General features: G+C 37.1%; 1 protein-coding gene across 9 annotated transcripts in view; it reads right to left on the reverse strand.

Annotated features, from left to right (window-relative positions):
• Window positions 1-17,114, reverse strand: part of GULP1 (GULP PTB domain containing engulfment adaptor 1) — a 311,569-nt gene that overhangs the window by 159,178 nt on the left and 135,277 nt on the right. The window lies entirely within an intron of this gene.

Raw genomic sequence — 17,114 nt, forward strand, 5'->3', positions numbered from 1 at the left:
ATTTTTTTTTCCTCATTCTGTCCTTTCTAACTTCTTAGACTGCCATTGTGGTTGATGGAGTAATTGTTCCCAATTCTTTCATTCTGCTACTATAGCAGTACACATTTACACACACACACACACACACACACTCACACATTCTCTCTCTCTCCATTTATCATCTCATGGTAGTAGGCTTTCAAACTTGATCATGTGATCTACACTGGCCAATGAGATGTTAAAAGATAAAGTAAATGAAATCCCAGTAAAGAAATGAAATGTACTTAAACAGTTGCTTTTGAACTCTGATTTACCTTGAATAAGAGTGTATATTAATTTTTTTAAAGATTTATTTATTTATTTGAAAGACAGAGTTAGAGAGAGAGATAGAGACAGAGAGGTCTTCCATCAGCTGGTTCACTCCCTAGATGGCCGCAACGGCCGGAGCTGCGCCATTCCGAAGCCAGGAGCCAGGAGCTTCCTCCAGGACTCCCATGCGGGTGCAGGGCCCAAAAGACTTGGCTATCTTCTACTGCTTTCTTAGGCCATAGCAGAGAGCTGGATTGGAAGAGGAGCAGCTGGGACTAGAACCGGCTCCCATATGGGATGTCAGCCCTTCATGCCAAGGCTTTAACCTGCTGCACCACAGCGCCAGCCCCAGAGTGTGTATTAATTTAAGAAACAGTTTCTTAAACTACACAGGTGGGATATATTAGAGCCTCCACCATTGAATTTTTAAGTCTGGAATTGGAATTTCTTGAATTTTCTCCCATCTAAGACCCTGGACCGACACAAATTTCCTGTTTTCCTCAGTCAGTAAATATGTTTTCATTTTTTAAAATCCTGGGCACACACAAGTTTCTAAACTGCTTCCCTCGTTCAATAGACATGTTTTAGGTTTTAAAATCTTGGACAGACTCAAGATTTTATTACCCAGATGCTTCCTTGGGTCATTAAACATGTTTTCATTTTGGGGGTGGTTTCTTAATCCCCTCTTCATAGCCAAAGCAACACTCAGATTTTATGCATGCAGCTGGCTTGTCAGTTACTCTGTTTGAATTAAGCCCAAGGCTATGTCTTCTACCCCAGCGTAAGATTTCCCTTTCATTATTTTTTTTTGATTTGTCTATGAAGTTAAACTTTTTTTCAGCTATCTAACAGGCATTTCCATCTATTTGTAATAGGAGGGAGTGAGTCCACATTAGAACCATCTGATTATTTGCCAAATAGAGAGACAGGAAGAGTAATTTGAGTACGAAGGTGATAAAATCCATTAGTTTATCTGAAAGCATCCCTGTGGATCACGGGGAAGGAAAGGATGCAGAGTGAAGGCAGATCAAGGAGGCCCAGTAGCAGCCTGGTGAAAATGAGAAATACAAGTAGTTTGATAAAAGATACTCACTGCATAAAAACTGGTCAGCTTTTGCGTATGTTTTGAAGATGGAGCCAATAAATCTTAGTAAAGGAGATGTGAGAGTGAAGAGGGGGTGATGGACGCTAGTTATTGAGGAGGTGTTGAGTGAGAAGCAAATATGACCTGTAAATCAACATTTCTCTTTTGGAAACTTTTAAAACAACTGCACTGGATAGTTCTGTACTAGAATATTACCATTCATTTGTAAAAAGATTTTTGTTTTAAAAGAGAATCTTAAAGCAAAAGCCCACATATCTGTTCTTTCCTTCATGCTTAAGGGCTGGTTCCATTTAGGACAAAGGAAGAAGCTGGGCAGGAATGCAGCTCAGACCTCAGCTGTCTGTAACCACAAGACAGAGCTTTCTGCCTGCTTCTCATATTGTTTTTACCCATTCCTGACATGATATATGCTAGAACCTTTTTTCAATCTACACACACACACACAAAAGTTAAAAATATTCAAGTCAGTATTAATGCTTGAAAAACTACATTATTGTTTACAGTTAGTTTAGTATACGTATTGAACACATCACCTAGCATATTCACCTATATTTTCATTAACAAGATCTAGTTTTTAAATGGTCTAAAACATGCTTCTACATTATTAAGTGTTTAAACTGTTAAGATTTAGTGATATTCAATGCTTTGTGAATTTTTGTTTTTGCTGTCATCAGTTGACAATGCAAATTTTCAACATGCAAATACTTAGCTTCCTGAAACTGAATGCTGCACTTTCAATCTAGCTCCTAATGAGTCTGGGAAATCAGCGGAAGATGGCCAAGTGTCTGGGCCCCTGCAACTGACTTGGGAGACCTGTATGGAGCTCCAGACTTCTAGCTTCAGCCTGGTCTAGCCTCACTGTTGCAGCCATCTGGAGAGTAAACCAGAAGATGAAAGATATATCTCTTTCTCCTTCCTTCTTTCAACTCTCTCAGTAGCTATGCCATTCAAATAAATAAATAAATAAATAAATCTTACACACACACACACACACACACACACACTCACCTTAGCTTCCAGCAGCAATTTGTAATTCTTCTGCTTTAAGTTAAAATAATTTTAGGGGCCGGCGCTGTGGCAGAGTGGGTTAACGCCCTGGCTTGAAGCACCAGCATCCCATATGGGTGCTGGTTCAAGACCTGGCTGCTCTACTTCCCATCCAGCTCTCTGCTGTGGCCTGGGAAAGCAGTACAAGATGGCCCAAGTCCTTGGGCCCCTGCACCCATGTGGGAGACCCGGAAGAAGCTCCTGGCTCCTGGTTTCAGATTGGTGCATTTCTGGCCATTGCAGCCAATTGGGGAGTGGACCAATGGCTGGAAGACCCCCCCACCCCGCCGCCTCTCCTCTCTCTGTGTAACTCTGACTTTCAAATACATAAATAAATCTTTTTAAAAAAAGTTAAAATAATTTTATTTTCTTCAGGTGATAAAATATTTCCATTTAAAGTAGATTAAATATAATGGTAATGAAATCAAGATACAGAAATCATCACAATGTTCATACAATTTCATATTTAAATTTTAAATCCTCCACTCTGAGAGACAAAACCAAACAATGACATCTTTCTTGACAACCAAAAAGCATGTTCCATCCACAGCTGGGCAAATAAAATCAGCTTTTGTATTAAAAGACACAACATATTAGCAGCTGACCTTTCTTTGATCTCAGAACTGCTAGGCTATTTTGAAAGGTAAGCGCAGGGCATTAATCCACTGTGCCACAGCGCCGGCCCCTAAAATTATTTTAACGTAAAGCAGAGGAATTACAAATTGCTGCTGGAAGCTAAGGCGTGTGTGTGTGTGTGTGTATGTGTGTGTGTGTATGTGTGTGTTTAAGATTTATGTATTTATTTGAATGGCAGAGCTACCGAGAAAGTTGGAAAGGAGGAAGGAGAAAGAGGTATATCTTCCATCTTCTGGTTTACTCTCCAGATGGCTGCAATGGTGGGGCTAGACCAGGTTAGGCCAGACTCAAAAAAAGGTAATCTTTTGAGTCTTTAGATTTTTTTAATTTGTTGTAACTTACAAGTCCAGGCATTTTGATTGCCAAATATTGAAGCCAACACAGGAAAAAAAATGCCTTTCCATCGCTAAATGGAGCAACAGATGACACCAATATATCATCAATTTTAACTTCAGTTTGAGATGTCCAACTGCTAATGAGAACGTGAGGCTCTGAATTTTAAAGAACATTTGTAAAGCGATCAGTAAATTTAGTTCTAATTCTCCTTATTCCTGGAGGACAGAATGTCACCTGGATGGCTTAAGTGCTATATTTGTATAAAAAGGATCAGAGACATTTCCTCATAATACCCATCTTATTAGTTCACAGAGATTAATCAATAATACAAAAATACAATTTGATGATTTTCACATACTAAGAACGTATTAGGAAAGCCATTCTAGCAGAATTGGCATGGTAAAGCTGATGAAAGATACAGTGATGCTGAACAATGTGGTGGACCAGGTAGGTAATAAGACATGTTAGTTTTAAAGAGCAGTCAATTACACTGATGTTACCTCTGCGTCAAATGCTGAGGGTGTGTACATCGCAATAGAGTATGCAGTCACTCTTTAAGTGGTTCACTATCTAAAATGTGGTTTTGAAATTACTTCCTCATGAAGATTTATGTAAAACAGTTTGAGCATGTGCCCTAGCCTACATACAAGTTTATATGTATACTATATATTATGCTCAATTTAAAATTATATCTGTATATCACTTTCCTAAGATTAGTGCATATATTATAAAATATACTAAACTATAAATCAAATGATATAAAATGAAAGTTAATTTTAATAAAAACATTAAAATGTCTTTTCCTCCTGGATTCCTCATAAGGGATAACATGTCCCATCTGGATACCAACGGTCAAAGAAAACGTACAATAAAATGTACTGAGTGCTTGTAGGAGGAAAACGTCAGCGGAGCATTTAATTCAGGAAGATAACCTCGAAACACAATGAATAGGGCCTGGACTTTGATAAAACAGGAAGATCACATTTATGATGCTGTAGTGCCTTTCCTCTGTATTACACTATCTCCTGCTAACTTTTAACATAAAAACTTTAAATTATACAATTTTAGGAAAAGGTAATAATGATGGCACAGTTTGTAAAATCTTTCACTAGAAGAAATGATACTAATGGTCAAAGAAAACATACAGGGCAGCCAAATGAAAAACAAGGGAAAAGTATCTTCAACAAAACTAGGTGACAAGATGTGATGAGCCGAATGTCAAAAATGGTCCCCAAGATTGGGGCTGGCATCCCATCTGGGAGCCAGTCTGAGTCCTGGCTGCTCCACTTCCAATCCAGTTATCTGCAAATGCGCCTAGATAAAGCAGAAGATGACACAAGTATTTGGTCCCCTGCACCCACGTGGAGACTTCGAAGAAGCTTCTTTCTCTCTCTTTCTCTCTCCCTCTCTCTCTCTCTTTCTTATTTATTTATTTATTTGAAAGGCAAACACACACACACACACACACACAGAGAGAGAGAGAGAGAGAGAGAGAGAGAAGTGAGACAGAATCTTCTAACTGCTGGTTCATTCCCCAAATGGCCACAACAGCCAGAGCTGAGCCAGGCCAAAGCCAGGAGCTAGGAGCTTCCTCTGGGTCTCCCATGTGGGTTCAGGGTCCCAAGCAAATGGGCCATCCTCCACTGCTTTTCTAGGCGCACTAACAGGGAGCTGGATTGGAAGAGGAGCAGCTGGGACTCAAACCAGTGCCCAAATGGGATGACAACATCACAGGCAGCAGCTTTACTGTCTACACCACAGCACCAGCCCCTAAATTTTTTTTAAAAGAAAATAAAATGATCCCTAAGATACTTGCCTCCTAGCATGAGCACCCTATACAATCTCTCTCCTTGAGTGTGGACAGGGCCTGTGAATATAATAAAATATCATACCCAGGACAACACTGTTATTTGGTAAAATTGGAGAAATTTTGCATATATAATTAAGTCTAAAACAGTTAATTCTGAGTTGACTGAAAGAGAAATTATCCTTGGTGGACTTGGCTTTTCAAGTGTTTAAAAGGGACTAGGACCCTTTGGAAGAGAGACTCTCTCCTTCTGATCTTAAGTAGGAAAGAGTCCTATTACTGAACTCTCTGTGGAGCAAGCTGTTCTTCTCTAAAATTAGAGACGCTAAGAACAGACTTTGTCTCTGCTGCCTTGGAAGAAGTAAGCTAACACAAACTGCTCTGCTGCAAGGAAATGCATTCTGAGAACAATGTGAGGTATCTCTGCAGCAGATTCTTCAGTGGGACTTAGGGAGTAAAACACAGCCCAGCCCACAGTGGATCTCAGCCTAAGTAGAGGACCTAGGAAGGTAAATCTGTGGAATCTCTGACAGATGTACACATTGTGGGATCAGAATGGTTGGGGTATTAAGCAGCTAGGTGTACTTTGCAGCACAGAATTTGTCACAAGGAATAGAAAGCTAATACATGAGGAATTTCCAATTGTTCTGTAATATAATGAATTGAGTGACAGTAAACCATTGACAGCAGGAAGACACTCCTGGTAGTAGTGCCAGTGATGGAAAAAATAAACAAAACCAAAAGGTCATGTATCACAATAAGATAGTCAAAAAGAGCCACACCAACGGAGAGAGTATTTCTATGCCAACTCACTGGTGAAGGCAAAGTGTTTGTGTGGAAGTCCAAAAGAACTGGGGCACTCTGGGTGCTAAGACCTTCCAAAAGCCACTTTCCAGGAAAAAGTCTCACATTCTAGATAAATTCTGGGAATAGAAGCAAGTTAAAATAAACTGGGACAGCGTTTAAAGAAAAAATCCAGAAAACTAGGGAACAGACAGGTCCAGGATAAACCTGCATGTAGGAAGCGATAGTTTTATCCCTCCAGGAAAATCAGAGAACAGAGTTTTAGTGATGAGGATAGAAAATATATTGTTAGCTATTTTCTTCATTCAGATTTTTAGAAAATCTATGTCACGCCAAAAATTAAAAATAGAAAATAGGATTGTGTTCACAACTTATATAAAATTTTACTAAGACTATAAAAGAAAATGAAGTGGCAATAACATGCCTGTAATTCTTAAAATGCCAAAAAGTGTCAATAAATCAGATTTAAACTCTAGCATAATTTCCCAAAATGAGCAAAAAGAAATTAAGAAAATAACAGAAGATTTGAAAAAAATAATGAATAAGTATTGTAAAACTTAGAAATCTGATGAAAAAAAAAAAAAAAAACCTCAGAAATAAAACAAGTAATGTCAATTAGGAAAAAGGAAATCAGAAAGAGGAATGGGTGTTTGGCACAGCAGTTGAGAAACTGCTTGGGACATTTGCATCCTTATTGGAGTGCCCGGATTCAAGTCCAGGCTCTTCTTACTCCAGCTTCCTGCTAATGCAGAGGCTGGGCTCAAGAACTTGGGTCACTGCCAGTCATGGGGAAGACCCAAGATGTGTTTCAGGTTCCTGGCTTAAGCCTGGCTCAGCCCCAGTTTTTGTCAGCATTTGGGGAGTGAAACAGTGGATGAAATATTGAACTCTCTCTCTCTCTCTTTCTTATTCCCCCTCATAAAAATAAAAAATAAGTGAATAAAAATTTGGAAAATAAAGCAGAAAGAATGAATCATATGATAATACTATAATAGATTATAAAATTAAAATTAAAAACAACTAAAATATTGTAGGTAAGAAGAAAAAGGGGTGGAAGACACAAAGAATTTGAAAAGTAACAAATATGGAAGACAGAAAAAAATCCTACATTTAGTAAGACTCCTCATAGAAGGACAAGAGACACAACACAAAAGTTAAAAAAATAAATGTTATTAACATGAAGAAAAATTCAAACCAATGTCATAAATAACACACTGAATACATGCTTGGACAAAGTCACTGGGTTACCAAAAGAAGACATATTCTACTTAAATTTTAGTGAAATGTAAAGTGGAAAAAAATCTCTGAGAATCTAGGCAACCACCCAAAACATGACAAAGGAGAAAAAAAATCAGATTGTAATCAAGGTACTAAAAGCATTGACAACAATGCTTGATGGCAGAAGACAACAGAAGAAATGAAAAAATGTAGGTAATGATAATGATTTTAGCTCAAAAAAATAATTTTGAAATATTAAAGTGCACAGCAACTATCATCTGCATGGGAGAACTAAGGAACATTATTCTCATAATTTCTCCCTGAAGATCACCTGCAGACCTGCAAGCTAACCAGAGAAACAGTGACATAAGACTTGTAGAGAACATTAAATACATCTTCAAATATATGCCTAATTTAAAAAAGGAAGATTACATCATCACTCCTTTACCTGACTGGATACCTGTTATAAGAGAATATGGGGTGGAGAGGACAAAAATTGAAGCCAGTTAAGTATATATTGTTTCATAAATTGAACTTTGGAAACAAGTACATTTTCACTAAATTACAAAGCAAAATTCAATTTAAAAGCCCAAATGCTGAAAAGTGAAAATATCAGCTCAAATATGTATATAGTTAGCAGTATATGTATATAGTAGTATATGTATACAGTTGATAGCTAATTCATGTGACTTTAAAACAGGATAATGTAACTTGAACACCGCTAAGGAGATTTATATCATGAGAACAAAAGGAAGTGCAAACAAATCTTAAACTCATTTTGGTGGTCACACAGATGGGTAGTATTGGAATTGTTATTGTCTCCTTGTTGTGTGTAACATGGGATAAAGATCAATAGGATACTCTAATTGTATTATCTTCAGTGCTATCGAAAACTAGGAAGTGCAGGTGAGGAAAGACATATATGTAGAACACCAATTTTTAAGTCAAAATCCTACAATTTTGATTTTGAATTAAGCCCATCAGTGTGTAGGCAAGACACATTTTAACCTTAAAAATACCTATTCTGAAAGGGTAAAAACTACCAACTCCAATGGCAATAAGTAGTACCCTAACACCCAGTTTAGGGTCTTGAAAATACTGTTCCCACTAAAGAAATCAAAGTCCTTTGAACAAATGTCTATCTACAGGTTCAAGACAGGAATTACACAAAGCCTAAGAACAGTTAGATGAAAGAGACTTCAGCAATTAAAACGTGAAAATTCATTATGGATTAGAATAACTGCAATGAGTTAAGCATGTGAGTATGTCTAAATCCATGAGCTAATAATGATTACAACTCATCACTCATGACTGAAAGATACATGAACATAATCATTACAGAGGAGCACATACAGAAAAATCAACTCTTTTGCATTCTCCATATAAATTATTTTACTAGTTACCCCAATACTAGGAGAAGGGCAACATTTTTTTCTTTAGAAATACTCTGTTTATAATTATGACAAAATTGGAACATCTATTTTCAAGTCCTAGTAAATTAGTGGAATCAGTAACTATCAGTTGCTACTAATATTGTACAAGAGAAACAAGCAAAGTACATACCTCCCCAAGAAAGAACACAACTCTGAAACAGATGTGCAAAAGAAAATCAAACCTGATTCTGCTCAAATCTCTATATTCAGCTAACATTTTACAGGAAACTCGGAGAGGTGAGGAACATGTTAAAGTGCTCCACAGGGAGGCCATCATTAAAATCCAGACTATTGGAAACTCTACAGCACAAATCATCAGGCTTCTTCAACACTTATTTGTTACATGGGTAAAGAACGGAAAGAATGATAAAAGACAAACATATTGATTGAAGAGACTAAAAAGACATGAAAATTGCAAATTATGAATGTGTAGGTTAAGGGACATGAGTTACTTGCAAAATACACAAAATCAAAACATGTTTATAAGACAATTGGAAATTTGAATACTGGTTAGTTCCCAATACCATAAAAGAATTCTGAATTTGGTGTATTAATGGCATAGTAATCACAATTACAATTGTTATATTTATATATTTATTTATATAAAATGTCTCTTTTAGACATTAACACAGAAATATTTATGCATGAAATGATATTACAATTTGCATCACAATATATCATATATTATGAATATTTACATTCATGTTAACTTCTCTGAAAGCAATATTAACACATTAAAGCTTTCAAAGCAAATGCTTTAACTGACTTTTAAGTTACTGAAATCATAAGCAGCAAAAAACTAGACTATAAGAAATGAGCATATGGAACAACAGAATGGCCATGCATTGAAATTGCTGATGATGGATGTATGATGGTTCATTATGCCATTCTGCAAACCTTTGTACCTGTTTGGAATTTTTCAAACTAAAAATTAAAAGCAATTTGCAACTATTATAATGAGTTCAATTTTTATAGTATAAATATACAGATATAAAATGAAAAGTTGCAATTTTAAAATAGACGTAGTACATTTGCTACTCTGTCTCCTTATCATCAATTCAATAACATTTTCAGGTACTCTATTATACATTTGACATTCTAATTTAACTGAGAGATTATATCACAAACCCAGAGAATGATCTCTACAATAACAGCACATTAAGACCAGATAATAATTTTAAAGACATATAGTAAATGAAATACCAGAGTATTCTCTTGAAATGAGACAAGCTACACTGGATTTTTTAAAATGTTTATTTAATACTGAAACTCAAGTGCCAGTTATTATGTCTGTACTTAAAGTAACAAAAACATTATGGAAGTCTGAAAAAAATCAAAAAATAAATTTTAAAATGCTGCTTTCAACTAAACTATCCATATGAAAATATTAAATAATCATTAACATTTACATTCCTGTTAGGGCATGTGAAAACAATATTAGCATTTTCAAAATGTATTCTTTAAATCTTTTAAGTTACTAAAATTGTAAGGAGCAAAATGATACTTAAGTTTAGCACAGAAATTTTCTTTTTATGTCACATTTTAATTTAAAACAATGCTTTCTCTCTCAGGATCTCTAAAACAGCAGGCTTTTAAAGCAATTAAGTCATAAACAGACTCTTTGGAAGAAGTAATAATGTATTTCAAAATAATGATGGAGACATACATGTGAAGCAGCTTTGTGAATCAGGCAGAATATTACCTCTGTAATAGAGAAAAGCAGTTTATAATTTCTATAATCATAATCTATATACACTAATGGGGAACTCATGTAATATCCGGAATTTAATTTCCTTCATTTGTGCCATAAAGTGAGAATAACTGTTTTCAACAGACCCATTCAACTGTTTTGATTTTCTCATCTTTAAAATGGGATGATTATAACACTATTTACTGGATTATTTTGAGTTCAGTGGTTAAGTTCATAGGTTAAACTGCTGCCTGCAATGTAAGCATCTCATAAGGGTGCAGGTTCAAGTCCCAGCTGCTCCAATTCTGATCCAGGTCCCTGCTAATGGACCTGGGAGAGCAGTGGGAGATGATGCTGCACCCATGTGGGAGACTCGGATGAAGCTCCTAGCTCGTGGCTTCAGCCTGGCCCAGCCTGGGTTTTTGCAGCCATTTGGGGATGAACCGGCGGATAGAAGATCTCTGTCTCTGCCTCTACCTCTCTCTGTAACTCTGCTTTTCAAATAAATAAAATAAACCTTAAAAAAAAAAATCAAGTTCACCCTCAGCTAGTGAATCTGATTTCTCTTTCATTCTTAGAAACAATGAATGAACCAGAAACAGGCAAGGAAACTTAAGAATCCAAACTATGAAACTCCTTGTCTTGGTAATGGTTTCAGAGAAACAATAACAAAAGAACAGATAACAAGAGCAATAATAAACAAATGGGACCACACAAAACTACAAACCTTTCAAACAACAAAAGAAACACTCAACACTGAGTGAAAAGAACACCCTAAAGAATGAAAGAAAATATTTACAAAATGTATATCTGATTAGGGACAATCTCTAAAATATAAAAGAACTTCTATAACTCAATATCAAAGAAAAGCAAAAAACAAGGAAAGGAACTGGACATTTTCCCAAAGATAACATACAAATGGCCAACAGGTACATGAAAAATTGGTTCAACATCATTAATCATGAGGGAAATGCAAATCAAAGCCTCAATGAGTTGGGGCTGGCGCTGTGGTGCTCTGCCTACCTTGCCTGCATCCCATATAGGAGCAGGTTCAAGTCCTAGCTGCTCCACTTCCCATCCAGCTTCCTGTTGATATGCCTAGGAAAGCAGCTGAAGATGCCCCAAGTTCTTAGGCCCCTGAACCCAAGTAGGAGACCTGGAGGAAGCTCCTGGCTCCTGGTTTCGGCCTGACCCAGCCCCAGCCATTGTGGTCATTTGGGGAGTGAATCATCAACAAGTGAAGGATATCTTTCCCTCTCCCTCTCTGTGTCTGTCTGTCTCCCCTTCTCTCTGTATCTCTGCCTTTTGAATAAATAAATAAATCTTTAAAAAAAAAAAGCTACTATGAACAACTAACATGTATGTGTTAGAACAGTTATTACCAAAAAGATACGTGACAGCAGCTATTGACCAGGATGTGGCAAAATTGGAACCCATGCACACTATTGATGAAAATCCAAAATGGCATAAACATTTTACAGAAAACCGTAAGGAGGTCCTCAAAAAAAATAAATAAATAAAAGTGGAATTGCTATCTAGTTAGGGCTCTGCCACCCTGTACTAAGTTCTAGGTTTTTGGCTTTGGCCTAGCTCTGCAATGACTGTTGCAGGCATTTGAGAAATAAAACAATGGAGAGAAGATCTTTGTCTCTCTGTTTCTCTCTGTGTATTTCTCTCCCTTCAAATAAGATGAAAATACATTTTAAAAAAGAGAGGGCAGAGACCTAACTACTTGAGTCACCACTTGCTGCCTCCTAGGGTTCACATAAGAAGGAGCTGGAGTCAGAAGCAGAGGTGGCAATCAAACCCAGGCACTCTGAAAAGGGATGGGGGCATTCTAAGCTTTGTGTTGACCATTTTGTGAAGTCTCACTCTCATTAAGCACAATTTTCATTAAGACTGGGTACACTCATCTTACAAGTGAGTGGGGTTTTAACATGAAGTGAAAATTTTTGAAAAATGATAGCACAGTTGAATAAATATGAATTAACTCTCCAGACATTCTAGACTGATAAATGGTTTTCTGCTTTTAATTAATTTGAATATTTTATAGCACCTAGTTTAGTCTTGGAAAGAAAATGTTAAATGCATCTTCCTTACTGCTGACAAAGCTTACCTGCGCTATTTCAATAATCTAGTGTGCAGACAAATTCTGGCAGAAGAAGTAAGTGACTAACTGTTTGATAATGCTGGCGTAAAGCACTACTTTGAGCAAACATGGAACAACAGAGCAATCCTTCATAACGCAATGAACCATGCTTTAAACACTCCTAGCATTCCCAAGAAACATTCACACTAAATGAAAAAGCAGCCACATCATCTCCTAAGGGATCATGAGAAATGGAATTTCCTGTCATATTTAGACAGATAAGGCAACAAAAGCAACTCAATTGGCACTTTTTTGACAACACAAAAACAAAACAATTTTGCATTTCTGTGATACCACATAGATTTTGATTGCATGGATTCCCAATTTTGCAATGGAGTTTATTATGTATTTTGAGAGATTTCTTGATGTACACAAAGAATATTATCTAATCATCCAAAACTTTTTCAAAAACAGAACATCCTTTTTTTATTTTTTTTATTTTTTTGGAAATTCAGTTATCACAATCGTGACAAGGCACTTAAACTTAACTCAAAATGAAGAAAGCCTACTGGACTTTAAAAACCCATGTTCAAACAATGCTTACCTACGTTTTTCTGAATAAAAACAGTTTGTGTCTGCGGGCTTTTTTTCAACTTTCAATCGCATACTAGATAGGCATTCAAGTGCTTGCTGCTCTCTGTAGCCTACCTTCATAAAGGGCAAATCCTGTCTGAATTATCAGTCTTCTTTCCCAGGATACGGGACATAAGAGCCCAGAAACTGATACAGGTGAATAAGGTGGGACTGGTGCCAAATTTCTGATTATCAGTCCAGGATGGCAGCATCACAAGAATGAAAAGCACAAAACTGGTAAGAACTGAAAGGGCACGCCAATGGAATCCTCCAACTGTCTAGCCCTGTGATCTGTTCTAATCAGTCTTAGACAATAGGCTGCTGTCCTGTTTTTTAGTGACTTAGTCAACCTCTGGCAGGCATTTCACTTGTCAAAGAAACAGCTTGCTTGATATATAATTTGCATACCATAAATTTCACTCACTTAAAATATATAATTGATTTTTTTTAAATATTTACAAAATTGTGTGACCATCACCATATCTAGTTGCAGGACAGTTTTATTACCCTGCAAGAATCATGTTTTCCCTACTCAAAGGAAGAACAGAAGAATGCTGAGGAATGAAAGAGGAAAAGACCGTGAGAGTCAGAGAGAGGGAGAGACAATGAGGGAGAGGAAGGAGGAAATAAGAAAGAATTTAATTTTGAAAAGTTAAAATAATGGGGCCGGCACTGTGGCATAGTAGGTTAAGTAGGATGTGCAGGCATCCTATATGGGCAGCGATTGGAGTCCTGGCTGCTCTGCTTCTGATCTAGCTCCCTAATGGCACAAGAAAGCAGTGTAGGATGGCCCATCGTTGGGCTCCTGCACCCACCTGGGAGACCCGGAAGAAGCTCCTGGCTCCTGCTTTCAAATCAGCCCAGTTCTGACTATTGCAGTCATTTGGAGAGTAAACCAGCAGATGTAAGACCTCTCCCTTTGTCTCTCCCTCTCTGTCTGTAACTCAGCCTCTCAAATAAATAAATAAATCTTTTTTAAAAAAGAGTTAAAATAATGTGCAATTTTGTAAAGCTGGAAAGATAAAAATTAAAGAAAAATCAAAAGTATATGTCCAAAATTATTCTATAGTATATATCCCACCTCTTTTGAATTTGTTTTTAAAAAAGTCCTTTTATTAATTAACTGTAGAACAGGCAAAAATGTATTCACAATAAAAGATTTTAGAAACCAACAGTTTTGCCTAACAGATCACTGGGGCATCTTCGTTATTTTTATCTCTGCAAATGATGGAATTCATTTTTAAGTGAGTTATCTTGGGATATTTGAAATAATGAAAGTATTTCCCCTTCATTCAGACTCTTAATACTCAATTTCAGTATGTATTTGCTATGTTCATTCAGGTCTTAACAATGTTGAGCTTTTTAGTCTTGTGACAGAAGTAATGGATTGAAAATCATAAAATTGGCACATTTGCAACTTTGAATCACCTATATTCCTGGTTCTTTTTTTGGCTTCTCCAATTGCAAACATTTTTTTACTGATGACTCTGCACTGACAAAGCATTTGGACACACATTAACATTTCCCCTAAACTTACTTTTCTTTGAAAGTTGCTAGGCCAGCAAAATAAGTGTTATATTCTCCAAATCATTGTGGTACTCTTGAAAAACCTACCCCTCAGGAATTACCATTGAACTTTTCAATATCTTGAGCTACATATCACAGGCAGACACACATAACCCTGAAGTCTTCTGAAATAAAGTTGCTTTATTGCCTAGATGAAACAGATTTCATCAGAGATCATTCTACCCAGCCCTGAGAGATGGAAACTATACTAACTTTTATTCTAAAGTCTTTTAAAAGTCCCCCCAAATTTACCCCTTACTTTTATCTGTATAACAGTCTTACATTTACTACTTGCTCTAATCAGAGGCTCCAAAGAACTCTATGGAAGAAATTATCAGGATCATACCAGTTTATTTAAGGAACTTTATTTACAAACTAAGGCAATGAACTAAGTTCTTTTAAAATGCTATAAATCATCTCTTAACACTGCATTCTAACATCGTAGCACTTAGCCCACATGGCAGCACCATTATTTTATAAAATCATAAATTAAGTTTGATACAGTGAGTTGAAAGTGGCCCTCAGACACCACCTATTCAGTGTGTTAACAACCTTGTTTCATGATTATAAAATAGCTATGCAGACTAATTCCATTTAATTAATTACAAGTAACTATACTAAAATGAAGTTTGCTTTCTGAAGAGATCAGAAGTATTTCACCATTACGTAGTTTTAAGATGTTTATGGATATATATAATATCACATGCACAGCCAGTGCCTGGCTAGAAAGCGCCATCTTTCCAGGGCAAGAAAAGAGAAGGCCGCCACTGCATGGACCCCCATCATTGGTGGCTTTGACTGAGGAAGAATTACACTGTCCCCACTGGTTTCGAGTCTAGCCTGTGGAGCTGGCAGTGGGCTGTGTGACGGTGCTGGGTGAAGGGAGGCTATGTTGCACCCTCACTCCCTGGCCCACCATCAAAGTGCCAGACTCAGATACAGCTGAGTCAGGGAATAGCAGACAGCTCCCACCATGGCGGGAGCAACTCACAGGGCACAGCAGGGACCTCCTGCACTCTATGACTGTGGCAGTTCTGGGCATAGGCCGTGGAGCTGAGAGGGATGGGGGCTGCAGCTGGCTTTCTGTGCACCCACCCAGTCTGACTGCAGCAAACTCAGAGCTCCCTGCACACTGGGGAGAGATCTCACAGAGGGCTGGGGGCACAGGCTACAGAGTGGGTTGGTGCCTGGGTGGGTGAGGGAGCACAGGCATCCTGAGTTCACTCTAAGCTGTGAATCAGCTGACTCACCTTGACACAGGGAAGGGATCATACTGTGGACACACCAGCTGGCTCCACCCTCTCCTCCCCCTACTGATAGTATCCAGAGGTGCTTTGCCATTCCGAACTTGGGTGTCACTCTGGATTCTCGCTTCACCCACCAGCAGTGGCCACAGCTCCCTGTACTCACCCATCACACACCCTTAGAACTCCAATATAAGCCTCATACACTCCATGGAGCCACAGCGGTACACTTCCAAGAATAAAGCCTTCGATAATAATTTTTAAAAATCACCCATGAATTAGTTACAAGAAGAAACAGTTTCAGGTGATCCCCCAGATGCATAAAAATCAATGTAGAAACACAGGAAATATGAACAAGGAAGGAAATATGACTTCCTAAAAGGAACACAATAATATATTAATATTGGAGGGAAGAAGGGTCGACTGACAAAATGCCTGAAAAGAAATTCAAAGAATGATTGTGAGGTTGCTCAAGAATGCAGAGAAATATTTAAATAAATAAGGAAATCCATATATGACAGGAATGAGAAATTCTGCAAACATATTCAAAAAACAAACAGAAATATTACAAATAAAGTATGCAATAAGTCAAGTAAAAAATACAGTGGAAAGTCTTAACAACAGACTTAGTAGGCAGAAGAAAGAATATTCAATCTAGAAGATAGGCCTTCTATGTATAAATGTAAAAACAGACCTACCATATAACCAGCTATCCCATTCCTGAGACTATATCCAAAGAAAATGAAATCAACATACAAAAGAGTTACCTCTATTCCTGAGTTTATATCAACTCCATTCATAACGGTTATGATATGAAATCAACATAGATGATTATTAGCTAATAATTAAAGAAAATGTTTAGATAAATTAGATAATTAGATAAATAAAATGTGATTTTATACATGATGGAATATTACTCAACCATATGAGATAATGAAATCCTGATATTTGCAACAAAATGGATGTGACTGTAGATCATTATGCTAAGTAAAATAAGCCAGACCCCAAAAATAAAAATATCACATGTTCTCCATGTTTCTCTTATTAATGACAGGTAATATAGAAAGGATGAAAATTATGTGGATGTCAGATCATTTGGTATATAGTCATAAATATTGCCTCACTGAATCATAGCATGGAAATGACAATAAACCCATTTCACATGCTAAAAAAAAAGAAATGGAAAGGGTGGAATAGTGAGGACTCTTGGGGTACTAG

This window comes from Oryctolagus cuniculus, chromosome 3 (assembly GCF_964237555.1).
Source record: "Oryctolagus cuniculus chromosome 3, mOryCun1.1, whole genome shotgun sequence".
Lineage (NCBI taxonomy): Eukaryota > Metazoa > Chordata > Mammalia > Lagomorpha > Leporidae > Oryctolagus > Oryctolagus cuniculus.